The sequence below is a fragment of the Ornithorhynchus anatinus genome, chromosome 14 (genome assembly GCF_004115215.2).
Source record: "Ornithorhynchus anatinus isolate Pmale09 chromosome 14, mOrnAna1.pri.v4, whole genome shotgun sequence".
NCBI classification, from domain to species: domain Eukaryota; kingdom Metazoa; phylum Chordata; class Mammalia; order Monotremata; family Ornithorhynchidae; genus Ornithorhynchus; species Ornithorhynchus anatinus.
In genome coordinates, this window is record NC_041741.1 from 46,094,452 (window position 1) to 46,107,964 (window position 13,513).

The 13,513-nt window shown below is 42.7% G+C and overlaps 1 protein-coding gene across 7 annotated transcripts in view; it reads left to right on the forward strand.

Annotated features, from left to right (window-relative positions):
• Positions 1-13,513, forward strand: part of GRAP2 (GRB2 related adaptor protein 2) — a 105,835-nt gene that overhangs the window by 40,478 nt on the left and 51,844 nt on the right. For 5 of the 7 annotated variants that reach the window (XM_029079175.2, XM_029079176.1, XM_029079177.1 and 2 more), the window contains one exon: positions 503-562. The exons of 1 other annotated variant lie outside the window; for it this stretch is intronic. The gene's annotated coding sequence lies outside the window, so the exon portion shown is untranslated. Of the gene's footprint in view, positions 1-502; positions 563-9,673; positions 9,698-13,513 lie in introns of those variants that run through there. One more of the 7 variants, XM_029079182.1, reaches the window with a different exon arrangement.

A 13,513-nucleotide genomic window follows, 5' to 3' on the forward strand; every position in this document is an offset into this window, starting at 1 on the left:
CTCAAATGCTATTTCTAAAGGGAAATAAAAAATAAATGAGGGGGCATGAAGCATTTTTATAGTTTCCACTTCAAACTGACAAATTCGTGTTAAACTGGCTCTGCCCCCACCTTTTTTTCTTTCAATGAAAACCAGTTTAATTGATCAATTGGTCATGAATAATCTTTTCAATTTATTACTTTTTCCCATTTCCCCTCAAGCTTCTGAAACTGAGCTTAATGGAATGATCTAAAAATATTTTATGATTTTTCTTTTATCTAGCCTTTTATGTGAAATCGCGAGAAATGGAGCTGAGCTCTCAGTCATCGCTCGATAAATAATCCGAGGATCTCCCTTTTGATTTAATGTTTTTTTATGAAAACATGTAAATCTTAGATCGGGGTAATTTTTTTTTGAAAATATTAAATGGAAAACAGCCCTAAGAGCGACAGGTGATTTAGAAGAAGCCAAATGTTTATTTTGTAAATCAAAATTCCTTTTCACTATTTTTTTGGTTTAACAGCCTTACTGGAGTACCAGTTGAATGCCAAGTGGCTCAAGGGGATCTCTCACTAAAAAACAGGTATATTTAACTGCTTTTTTTTTTAACCTCCACTAAGATCAAAGAAACCTTTCTTGACAATGGCGTATGCCATTACCTCCTTTAACTATGATGTAGTGCTGCGGAGGCACCTCTCCACTTATTGATTGACATTCTGGTCTCAAGAGACTTAAACATAGAGCCATTTCATTTTCCGGGCTGTCCAGCCACATGTTTATTACACTTGAAGATGTAACCAGGGATTTTATTGACTTTTTCAAAACCGTTCGGGATCCAGTGCCAAAATTAAGTACTATTAACATGGTAGTTCTGGCCTGGGCTTATTCAACCCCTTTCTTTCGAGGACACTTGAAGAACATGAAACCTATCTGATTTTTCTTTATTAAAAGTTAAATGCTTCAATGCCAGTAAAATGGTCTGTGCCGCAACAGATTTGGGCACTTCACAGAGGATCTGAAGCTCTGCGTTGAGAAGCCTAAAAAGTGGAACTAAAAGACCAATTAAAAAAAACCCTTAACTTCTTTGGTCCATGGAAACTCCTTCGACCAATATTCAAAGAGTAAAATCCTTCTTATTTATTCATTTGGGGATCATATTACAATGTGTCCATCACAAATATCCAAAATCCCATCACAACATAAAGCAACAACTATTTTAAAACATTTCGATTATGCTGCTCTCAAATCTCCTACCATTTAACCCGACCTGGAAAGATACATTTTGCCCCATACTCCCCAAGTCAGTAAAGTGGGTCTGATCATCAGGCAAAAGTATTGTAATGCTCTAGATTTAACAATAATGTACCTTGAATATACATGGCACTTTATTTCCCAGAGCTCTTTTGCATTACGTAATCTCATCTTTCTCCTCACAGTGTCCATCTGAGGTAGACAAGGGCAGGGATTAATATCCCAATTTTTACAGATGATGAAACTGAGGCATAATCAGGTGAAGAGACTTGTCCAAAGGCGCACAGCAGACCACTGGCAGAGCTGGGACTATAAGCAGAGTCCTTTGACTCTCAGTCTCATTTTCCTTCCACTAGATCATCTTCCTCTTAATGAGAATATTTTTGCCATTTTTCACTCCTTGGAGCGAGGCAGAGCAGAGGCGATCTCTATGTCGCCATCCATAGCTGAGGGTGACCCTTTCTCGGATTTCTATTCTCTTTAGAATTTTCAATCGAATCTCAGGCTGGCAAATGATGCTCTGTCAATATTTCCATAAGAACAAAGAATTTGCCAGAAACCTGGACCAAACCACTGGAGGTGAAAGGGAGCAAACTCCCGTGATTGGAGCAGTGAAGCGTGAACTGAGATTCTGCCTGATGGGCATGCTGGCATGTGGGCCTGGAATAAGGGCGGCGGTGTACCCGGGCAGAGATGGATTAGAGCCAGACTTGTTAGAAGACGGCGATTGACGAGTGGAAATTCCTTTACTTCTGCTGCTCGATTAGCCTACGTGGCTCTAAGCTGCTCTCGGCTTGGAACAAATGAACGCGGTGCGGCAGAAATAAAGGGACGTCCGTGAGCCGCTCAGCCTGACACAAAGGGAAAGTGGTGTGGTCTAGTGGATAGAGCGTGGGCCTGGAATTCAGAAGGAGCTGGATTCTGGTCCCAGCTCGGCCACTTGTCTGCTGTGTGACCTTAAGCAAGTCGCTTCCCTTCTCTGTGCCTCAGTTACCTCCTCTGTAAAATGGGGATTAAGATTTTGAGCCCCACGTGGCTGTCCCAACTGATTACCTTGTAACTACCCCCAGCGTTTAGAACACAAAATAAGCACTTAACAAATACAATTAAGAAAAAGTCTCCTACCTGCTCACTAGCCTTACTGGTGCCCAGAGTTCTGGGGAATGGAGAACTCTGAGCAAATATATCTGGGGAAATCAGGCCTTGCTGTGGGGGTGGAGATGGGGGGCGGGTGGCAGGCATATTTATAGAAAGACATTTTCCTAAAAGAAATTAACTTTTCTGGATGAGATTTGCTGGGGATGGAACCAGGAAATAAAAAATGCTATTCCCGGATCCAGAATTCTGTCTCCGATAGACACTGCAGGTTGTGTGGAGGAGCCTTGACATCAACCCGAATAGCTGGGGACCTGCTAGAGTAGGTTGATAGGGCAAAAGTTAAAGATTTTTGGAGGGAGAGAATGCTAACACCTCTAGGATTTCTCCCTACATCTCTAAATTTCCCTGTTCTTCCATGTCTTTTCTCCAAACCTCTCTCCAACCAGCACCATTTCCTGTGGTAATTAACTGGATATGCTTACTACACAATGAGTGAAGAAATCTTGTCTTTTGTTTCTTTCTCACATACCTCCTTAATGATTCCATGGCCCCTCACCTTGCTACTTTGGGATCTGGAAAGTAAAAATTCGGTATTCCCCCGGCCCATTCATTCAGTAGCATTTATTGAGTGTTTAGTGGGCGCAGAGCACTGTACTAAAGCGCTTGGGAGAGTACAAGCTTCAGTTGCAACCTAACTAGTGGGATTGGGCTGTATGGGAAGAATTATGAATTGCAGCCACATAGAAGAGGTGCCCCACTGACCACCCCGTACCCCCAACCAGGAGCTTTGAGGTTGGTAAGTTAGTCAGTCACCCCTATTTATTGAGCGCTTACCGTGTGCCGAGCACCGTAATAAGACTTGAGAGAGGACAATATAACAGCATGATAGACATTCTCAGCCCACAACAAGTTTATGAGATCAAGAATTGACAGTTTGCCATTTGGGGTTTTATCAGTCCCCCACCCCAGTGGCCAATGGCCCACTGGGCCCCTCCCCAGAGTCCAAACCTTCTGTCAGTAGAGAGAAGGGGTGGCAAAAATCTGTCAGTCAAGCAGATTCAGGAGGATGGAAAGGCACACGGAAAAAGCCTATCTCATCCCAAAATACCCTGTCTGCGGTCTCTACCATCTCAGCCTGAATTCTGAGACAGCTACTGTGCTGCCCTGCAACAGAAAACGCTAGGCTCAAAACCTTCCAGTGTCTTCTGTCCTAAGAAAAATTTGGCTTCTGTAAAAAAAAAAAAGGAAAAGGAATTTCAGCCTCTCGGGAGATTTGTCCGATACAGAACCACTTACTGTCGTTTGTTCAATGTCTGGTCTTGTCGATGACTCATTGTGACCTGCCCACTTCTCTATTTGCCTCTCAGTATAATCAGTGCTAGTCCTCTGCCTATTACCTATGGAGCGTTCTGATGATTAATGCATTCAGGTTACTATAAAGTCATCTTTGGAGGGTAATTTGTGATGCAAAGTAATCGGCCGGGTCAGCGTGGTCTATGTAGCTGTGTAGGCAGTACATGAATGAATGAAAGCGACATAGAGAGTGGGTAAAAGTCTGGGCACCACTCTCAAAATAAAATAGGGCATGTGAAGAAAAAGTCAGTACATTAGGTTCCATTTATATATCTCAGTCTATACAGACTAGCAGAATGTTCAGTGAATAATCCAGATTTCTGTCTGGCCTCCATTTTTCCCATAGGATTATAGTCAATCAATCAATCAATCGTATTTATTGAGCACTTACCGTGGGCAGAGCACTGTACTAAGTGCTTGGAAGAGTACAAGAACAATAGAATGAAGTTCCCTGCCAAGAACGAGCTTACAGTCTAGAGGGAGGTTACGGTCTAGATGTGGCCCTTATAATAATAATAATGATGATGGTATTTGTTAAGCGCTTACTATCTGCCAAGCACTGTTCTAAGCGCTGGCACTGGACCGCTTCCTTAGTATATTAGGGGCCACCTTGGTGTAATTGTGCAACATTTTGGGGGTTCAAAGAAATGGGATCCCTGCACACAAAATTAGATTATCGCCCTTTGAATGAATTGTTGGGGGTTCCTACTCTGCTGAAAACTCAGGTCTGGAAGCCAATAGGTCAATAAATCTGCTGTCTGCTGCCATGTGGCTCTTGGTAATCATGATGGTGTTTATTAAGCGCTCACTATGTGCCAGGTAAGAACATTTGTGTAATTACAGTCCTGCTCATCAGCCCTTTTCAGACCTTTCTCCCTCTACCCATTTTCTGCCCATCGGTGCCCTCAGGGCTCACTTTAGGTTCAAATGAGTAATTATCGAGCACTTGCTGTGTGCGGAGAGTACAATATAACAGAGTTTTAGACACGTTCCCTGCCCACAGCGAGCTTACGGTCTGGGTGAGGAGATGGACATTAATACAAATAAATTATTTACGGATAAGTACATAATTGTTGGGGGGTTGAGGGTGGAATGGATAAGGGTGTAAGTGCTGAGTCAGCTAGAAAGATGGGACATTTTTATGCATTCCTTCATTCGATTGTATTTACTGAGAGCTTACTGCGTGCAGAGCACTGCACTAGGCACTTGGGAGAGTATAACAGAACCCTAAACAGACACACTCTCTGCCCATAATAAGCTTACAGACTAGAGACGAGTTTACGGTCTAGAAACGTGTGATGTCACGGGCATCTCCTTATCCAGTGCTAGTTGAGTGCTACTTGAATGTAGTGAACATTTAATCGAGCACATATTTCCTTTCTTTCAAATTTTACTCACTAATTGCACTATAGGTCTCTAACAGTAGACCCCTGGGCTAAGTTTCATTTCCGTATCCCACAGTCTTTGGGATAAGCCTAATTAACCTGTGTGTTCCTCATTTTTCCTCTCTGTAAAATAGGGAGAATAGTGCTTGTCTCTACTTCCCTTATTAGGATATGGTTAAAAGGAATTTGGCTGTGGCTCCACAGGTTTCCCCAGAAAAAGGCACTCAGAGAGAAGTGGCATATTTCTGGTCATTAGGCAATCCATTTTCTCTTCGGAAGTATGAGGTGTGGTCAACCTTATCTTTTACTGTATATTAAATGTCCCCAATGGTTATAAAACATCTGACCCTTTTTTAAGATGCAACCAGCTATCTGATCTTCTGTGGGAGCAATTCGCATGTACTGACGATGCACTCTGAACAGTGGTTCTTCCTTTTTGTCGTTCAAAATTAAATTTTTCAGTTGCTGTGAATAGTAAAAAGAATGGCATCTGTTTCATTGCAAAGTTCAGCTTGCGATGGTTTTTCTCTCATTCCCCTGCTCGCCTGAAAACCGTTAAAAACCCCTCCATACGTTAGGACAGGAGAGCTGCCAAAGATTTTGGCTTCAGGGCCTCCAGATTTTTGAAAACAGCTTGAGTCTACAAAACTAGCTTAGCAAAAACTTAGCAATTTTGTGTGAGCTCTACATCTTTTCTTTTTGATTCTCTTCTCTCCCCGACCCCTCGCGCACAAAAAGTTGATATCAAGCTGAACAACGAAAGAATCAGACAACTTGGGTTTTCGGAAATGCATGTTTTTAAGTTTCAAGCTTACAGAAATGTTTGCATTTCGAAGCAAATTCCAGTGAGAGATTTTAGTTCAATTTGAGACAAGAAAAAAGGGTCAGTCGAGTTATAATGTCACTAATGGAATTCTGTAATAACTGTAAGTTCACCTGAGAGAAAGAGATTTTTTCCCTTTCTTTCAATTCTCTAATTATTAAGCCTTCACTTTAGTGCTGGATCTTAATAACAGATTTGTCCCAAGTGGCATTGTTTTTTTTTTTTAATGCTGCCTTAGAAGTAAACATAAAACCCTTATTGTAATGATATTATTATAAAATATATCCATATAGCTCAGAAATGAAAGAATATCATCTTAATGGATTTCTAAAGATTCCAAACATTTGTAAAACAGGTAGGGTGCTTAATAAGCCAAATTCCAATTAGATTGTTTGCCTAAGATCCTTCCGGCAGCTTGAATTGCAAAAGTTACTTTTCACTCCTTGACCTGGTGCTTCATCTGTTGCGTCATCAGCCCCAATAAGCAGCCCCTGTTTTCTGCATTAGGAGCTGCATGCAATACATATGAGGAATTCTGAGCCTATAATTTGTAAAATTATCGAGGCTCCTTTGGGATAAAAAGTACGGCTTCTATTATTACAAACCTTTCAAGTTGTTTTATGGTCAGACTTCTTCTGGTTTGGCGCAGTGGGGATTTTCTTTCAGTAGTAGACTCTGAATCCATCTAAACTATGTATGTTGAACAATAAAAATAACAGTGTTAGCCACTTTTGAAATGAAATGTAACATCAGTTGTTTTCACGCATCAAGCAATGCATAAATTTTCCAAATTATCTTATCTTGTAAGAGTAATAGAAAATGGGAAGTGGTGGGGGGTGGAGAGTTGACATAAAAAAAAAAAGGTCTTGTAAGAGCAGATTATATTTTTTATCTCAAAAAAGGGACTAATTTTTTGTCGGCCATCACTACTTAAATATCTTGAAGACTTACTGTTTCCCTGAAGTACCACTAATAAAAATTCCATAGAAACAGCCTGACTTAAATGCCCTCCTGAGACTGCGCTTTCTAACTTACCCTCACGTCATCCATCAGGGGCTCCGATTTGGATTTTTAAATTGCCGAATGTTCCAGCCCTATACTAGAGAAGCCACTCAATATTTTTGTCAAGGACATAGTTGAACCTGGAAAAATGTTTGAAAATGTTACCACCATCATCCGCCTCAGAGCCCACAACTGAATTGGGAAGCAGGGTGGCCTAGTGGAAAGAGCACGGGCCTGGGAGTCAGAGGACTTGAGTTCTAATCCTGCCTCTGCCATGTGCCAGCTGTATGACCTTGGGCAAGTCACTTAACTTCTCTGGTGTTTCAGTTACCTCATCTGTAAAATGGGGATTAAGACTTTGAGCCCCATGTGCAACTGGGACTGTGATTATCTTGAACCTGCCCCAGGGCTTAGTACAATGCCTGGCACATAGTAAGCGCTTAACAAATACCATTAGAAAAAAAAAACTGAGTCCAGTGAGCACCAGTCACAGCAACTTGAGCTCCCCCCACCCACAAACCAGCGTGGCACAGTGGAAAGAGCCCAGGCTTGGGAGTCAGAGTTCATGGGTTTGAATCCCGGCTCTGCCGCTTTCCACCTGTGTGACTTTGGGCAAGTCACTTAACTTCTCTGTGCCTCAGTTACCTCATCTGTAAAATGGGGACTAAAACTGTGAGCCCCACGTGGGACAACCTGATCTTGTATCCACCAGCGCTTAGAACAGTGTTTTACACATAGTAAGCGCTTAACAAATACCATCATTTCTTTGATCAACTAATCAATAGTGTTTATTTAACTACTACTGTGCGAAGAACTTCCTACCAAGAGCTTAGAAGAGTAGAGTAGAGCAAGTAGACAAAATCTCTGCCCTCAAGGAGTCAACAATCTAATGGGACATCGGATGTAAAATTATCTGCAGTTCGGGCACAAGAGAGAGAGAAAACTGGCTATAAAGGAGACTGGAAAACTGAAAAAGTGAATAGATAACTACTTAAATAGTCCAGGTGGGAGGTTGATGGGAAACTGCTTCCTAAGAGGATTTACAGATTTGAGAAATGGAAAAGAAATGGAAAAGAATGAACAACTTTCAAAATCCATGAAGTCGTCAAAGTCTTTTCTTTGTCCCTAAAACCCACAAAATCGTGTAAAACCTGTGAGAAGGCAGTCTTGTAAATCTGGCTCTCGTTCCTTACCGTACCCTCGGCTCCTGAATTGTCTTCTTGGGCAATTCTCTAATGACCCAGTTCCTTCGCCTCACTTATCCAAAGTTTCCAGGTCTTAGATACACTCTACCTTGACATCAGAGGCATTCAAGAGGAAATGTAGAATTGCCTTACCCATTCTGTAACTAGCTTGGAGTATTCTTGTTGCCTTAAGTAAGAGCTCTTGTAAAAAGCCACTTAACTCAGTCTTAAGACGCTAGATTTTTCCCTCTTTGATTAGATTACTGACCTTGTTATTTGATAAGTATAACTTGACCTCAAGTGCTTTTGGAATGCTTTGGCTTCTGACCATATCGAATTATAATTGATATGAAGACATTACTGTAGGAGCAGTCCACCTGGAGGGGTAATCGCATTAGATTTCACTAGACAGGCCGAGCCGTGTCCTCTTCATATTTGAAACCCTCAAGATGCTGAAGAAAGCAATCCTGGGAACTGAGCAGGCCTCATTTTTTCTTATACATTTGATCTGGTTCAGTGCCCCCGATAGAGTCATGGAACTCTTGGGAAATATGTGAGAAAATATGAAGTATTTGGGGGTTCGCTCTAAGAAGCACAAACCACCGATTTAAATATTTTCCTGGACTCCTTGGCACTGGGCCCTTTAAGCCCTATGGCGCCTAGTGTTCATGTTGTCAGAGAAGCAGCATGGCCTAGTGGCTAGACCACAGGCCTAGGAGTCAGAAGGAGCTGGGTTCTATTCCCAGCTCCGCCTCTTGTCTGCTGCATGACCTTGGGCAAGACACGTCACTTCTCTGGGCCTCAGTAACCTCATCTGTAAATGAGGATTAAGATTGTGAGCCCCATGTTGGACTGTGTCCAACATGATTAGCTCAGATCTATCCCAGCGCTCAGTACAGGGCCCTGCACATAGTAAGAGCTTAATGAATACCATTAAAAAAAAAAGTGCACATCAGCAGTGGGGAACATTGGTCACTTCCACTGGCCGCAGGCCACTTCCAGAGCTTTAAAGACTCCCCAGCGGATGTGGGTCTGGATCAGGAAGTCTATTGCTCCAGGGCCATTTATCTGGAGGGTACCCAGAGAGTCTTGATTTCAGCAGCCTCTTTCAGAGCTGTCCTTTGTTGGGTCTAGAAGCCCAATCTGGTCTTTCTCCTCCCACCCTCCAAAGTGGTCAGAACCCAGTGGGGAACCCAGCCAGAATGGTCCTATCCTCTTGAGGGGAACTTCTGAAGCTCCAAAGCCAGGCCAGCCCTGGGGCAGACCTTCTTGCATTGGCTCCAGGCTGATGATCCCTGGGTCCCAGAAGTTCCAGAAGCAGCTTAGGATCGGTGACGTCGCCCGAGCTCTCTCTCCCAGGTGGCACACCCCGGATACTGCGGCTTCCCAGGCACACATACACCAAACCACCCTAAACTAAAGTCAAGTAGAGGCGGCCCCACTCTGGTCTCAAGGGGGAAACAGTCAGCAGAGACTGTGTCAACCTGATTATCTCGTAGGTACCCCAGCGCTTGGTATCGTACTTGACACAAATAGTAAGTGTTAACAACATTATTATTATTACTTACAGCACCCTTGATATCCGAGTATCGCTCCTTAGAGATCCTATGTTCACCTGAATGGTAAGGAGTGAGAAAAGGTTCATTCAGTTGTGTTTATTGAGCGCTCACTGCGTGCAGATCACTGTACAAAGTGCTTGGGCGAGTAGGCTAGAACAATCAACAGATACATTCCCTGCCCACAACGACCTTAGAGAGAGCTTAGGTGCACTTTTACGGGCCCTGTTTGGGAGAGATCGTCTCATAAACAGCACAGTTGTGTCTGTAAACCTCACCATCGGCGGGGTCATCTTCAAACACAGAAGCCAGGGAAACGTAGTACTCCTGGGAATGCTGGAATTTGTAGAACAATGAGAGAGTCTCATTGCTCAGAAATAGTAAATGACCCTTTCAAATTAGGACCCTAGTCTAACCGAATTCTAAAACCGATAACGTTTGGGTGAGTGTAATCTCTTTTGGCTGCAAAAAGCTCGGGTCGCTTGCAGACTTTGTGTCCATTAATCTTTGCTATATCCCCGGCTGAGAAGAAAACTAAGGCACAGAGAAATCAGTCAAGCAATCAGTGGCATTTGTTGAGCACTTATCTGTGAGCAGAGCACTGTACTAAATACTCAGGGAAGCAAAGTATAGCACAACAGAGCTGGCAGATGCACTCCTTGCCCACAGATAGCTTGCAGTCTGTAAGGAGAGACAGACATTAAGGTAGGTTGGGGATAGAGGAAATACAATAGAAGGATATTTACCTAAGTACTGTGGGGCTGTGGTGAGTATCAAAGTACTAAAGGGGTTCACAGCCAAGTCCAAAGGCGATGTAGAGGAGAGGGCAGATAGGGGTAATAAGGGGCTTAGTCTGAGAAGGCTTCTTGGAGGAGGTGTGCTTTCAAGAACATTTTAAATGGGGGGAGAGTGGTGATCTTTTGGGTATAAAGAGGGAAGGGCGTTTATGCCTGAGGGAGAGTGTAGGGCATAGAGGTACACGAGATCATTCATTCATTCATTCATTCATTCATTAGTATTTATTGAGCGTTTACTATGTGCAGAGCACTGTACTAGGCACTTGGAATGTACAAATCAGTAACAGATAGAGACAGTCCCTGCCCTTTGACGGGCTTACAGTCTAATCGGGGGAGACGGACAGATGAGAACAATAGCAATAAATGGAATCGAGGGGATGAACATCTCATTAAAACAATAGCAAATAAATAGAATCGAGGTGATGTACATCTCCTTAACAAAATAAATAGGGTAATGAAGATATATACAGTTGAGCTGACGAGTACAGTGCTGAGGGGAGGGGAAGGGAGAGGGGGAGGAGCAGAGGGAAAGGGGGGAAAAGAGGGCTTAGCTAAGGAGAGGTGAAGGGGGGGGTAGAGAGGGTAGAGGTAGATCAAGGCACAGAGAGTAGGTTAGAGTAGCAGAGTGTGTCGGTTGGCTTGTAGTAGGAAATGTCTCGTTTCTTTCTCCCACTTTTGCTCACACTACATAAAGAGTTCTTTCTTCATACTGTAAGGCCACTGTAGGCAGGGCCCATGTCTACCAACTCTGATGTCTTGTACTTTCCAAGCACTTAGTACAGTACTGTGTACATAATGAGTGCTCATTAAATATCATTGATTTATTTCCCAAGCCCAGAGCTGTGGTTTAATACTGCCTGTATTCTTATTTCAGCTTGAGTATTCACACGGGGGAAGCAGCGTGGCTCAGTGGAAAGAGCATGGGCTTTGGAGTCAGGGCTCATGAGTTCGAATCCCAGCTCTGCCACTTGTCGGCTGTGTGACTGTGGGCAAGTCACTTAACTTCTCTGTGCCTCAGTTCCCTCATCTGTAAAATGGGGATTAAGACTGTGAGCCCCACATGGGACAACCTGATTCCCCTATGTCTACCCCAGCGCTTAGAACAGTGCTCGGCACATAGTAAGCGCTTAACAAATACCAACATTATTATTATTATTATTACATTTGGAGCCATCGAGTTAGGAAACCAAATATGAATACTAAAACAGGCCATTCCCTCCTCCTTCCCCTCCCGAAATCCTGAAAGTTATATTCGTTTGTATAGTCCAGCTTGCACTGTTGATTAGACTCAACCCTGGAGGGTCTGTGGAATTAGTTATGTGACTCTTTCATTCACATAATTAGGATACTATTAAATGGTGGGAAAGGTGCTATGTAAATAATAATTATTCCTGAAAATGTTACCATCAGTTCCCCTAATTGCGAAAACAGTTCTGAGCTGGGTTTTCATTTATTTTATTTTATTATTTTTTTTGCGTGTTTAAAATGGTGCAGGTAGAGTTTTGTTACTTCCTGCTGTATCAAAGACATAAAGCTTTTTTGCTCCTTCTCCAATAAGAAGCAGAATGCATTTTCTTAATATGAAATACAGGCAACATTTTTAAAAGATGTTTTCGGCATCCGCTGACCATCCAAAATTTAGATTTTGTTTTCAAAACGGAGGGATTTTATAGCATGAATTTTTTTAAACCGAAATAACAGAAAACAAGATGCTAGCAAATCCTAGTAGCATGAGAAAACTAAGAAGTAATGCTAACTAGAAACAGAAGTGAAACAGACCAATTTAATTTCATTATCATAATTCTATGAAGGGGGAAAAAGGGAAACAAACAATGTTAGTCATATTTGATGTTTTAGAATACTATTACTGATAGCAGAACTAACTTTTAAAATGTTTTAGGTTTTACTTTAAAGGGGTCTTTTTACTCTGTGGTATGTTTTTACTTGATCCCAGTGTTCTGTAACGGTTTCTGTGACGCTAGATTGAATTTGGCTGGTTTTAACTAGAATCAGAATTTCAGATTGTTGTTGCGGCTCTCTTGTGCTTGGTGCCCTGCACCTCTAAGTTCCTCTCACCCTTCATTGAGCATTTTCAAGATGGGGCCCCCCAAACCCTTTCCTGGCACTGCTTCTATTTTTCTAGGTTTCACTTCTTTTAGAAAACATTCTCCTCTTTCCTTTTAAAGTCATTCCTCATTGTCACTAGACTTCCATCATCCCTGAATAAATCTCTCCCTTCCCGACTTCTTAATAGAGTCCCCCCCGCATCGTTTGTGCACAACCATCACTTCCTTCATCCTAATAATAATCATAATAATCACCTAATTAGAATGATGGCATTTGTTAAATAAATATGTGCCAAGAACTGGAGTAGGTACAACACTATCAGAAAAGATGTGGTCCCGGTCCCATATGGGGCACAAAGAAGCATTTAATCCCCATTTTCCAGTTCATGTAGCAGGTAGATGGCAGAGCCGGGATCAGAACCCCAATCCCCTGACTCTCAGGCCCTTACTCTTTCCATTAGGCCAAGCCGCTTCTTCTCCCTACATTCCTTTAACAGACCAATTGAAGAATTCCCGGCCTTTAGAAGGCATTTCTCTACAGACTGTTAAGTCTTACACGCTCTCCCACACTTAGTTGTGCCGCCCTGGCTTCCGTCTCAGAGTATTACATGAATCTACAAACCTAGGGCATGACCCGCTGCTAAAATAAAGCATTCAAAAGAGTAACAAGCTGTGAATGCTGTGGAACCCCCTCAAATCGGGCATGGGAATGCAAGCAGAAATGGGTTTATTGGCAGAATATGCCCTGCTGGAGAAGGCTCAGTAATTTGTTTTTTTCCCCTATCTGAGACTAGAATAGAACGCAGACTGTTGTGGGCAGGGAACATTTCTACCAACTCAGTTATAGTGTACTCTCCCAAATGCTTAGTACAGTGCTCCTCACACGGCAAGAGCTCAAGAAATATGATCGATTGATTGATGACTGAAGCAGAATAACACTCATTCAGCTAGGTCAGTTACCCGGGTACCCTCGGCTACATCTGACCAGCACCTTTTAGGGGACACGGTGCAAGCCAACT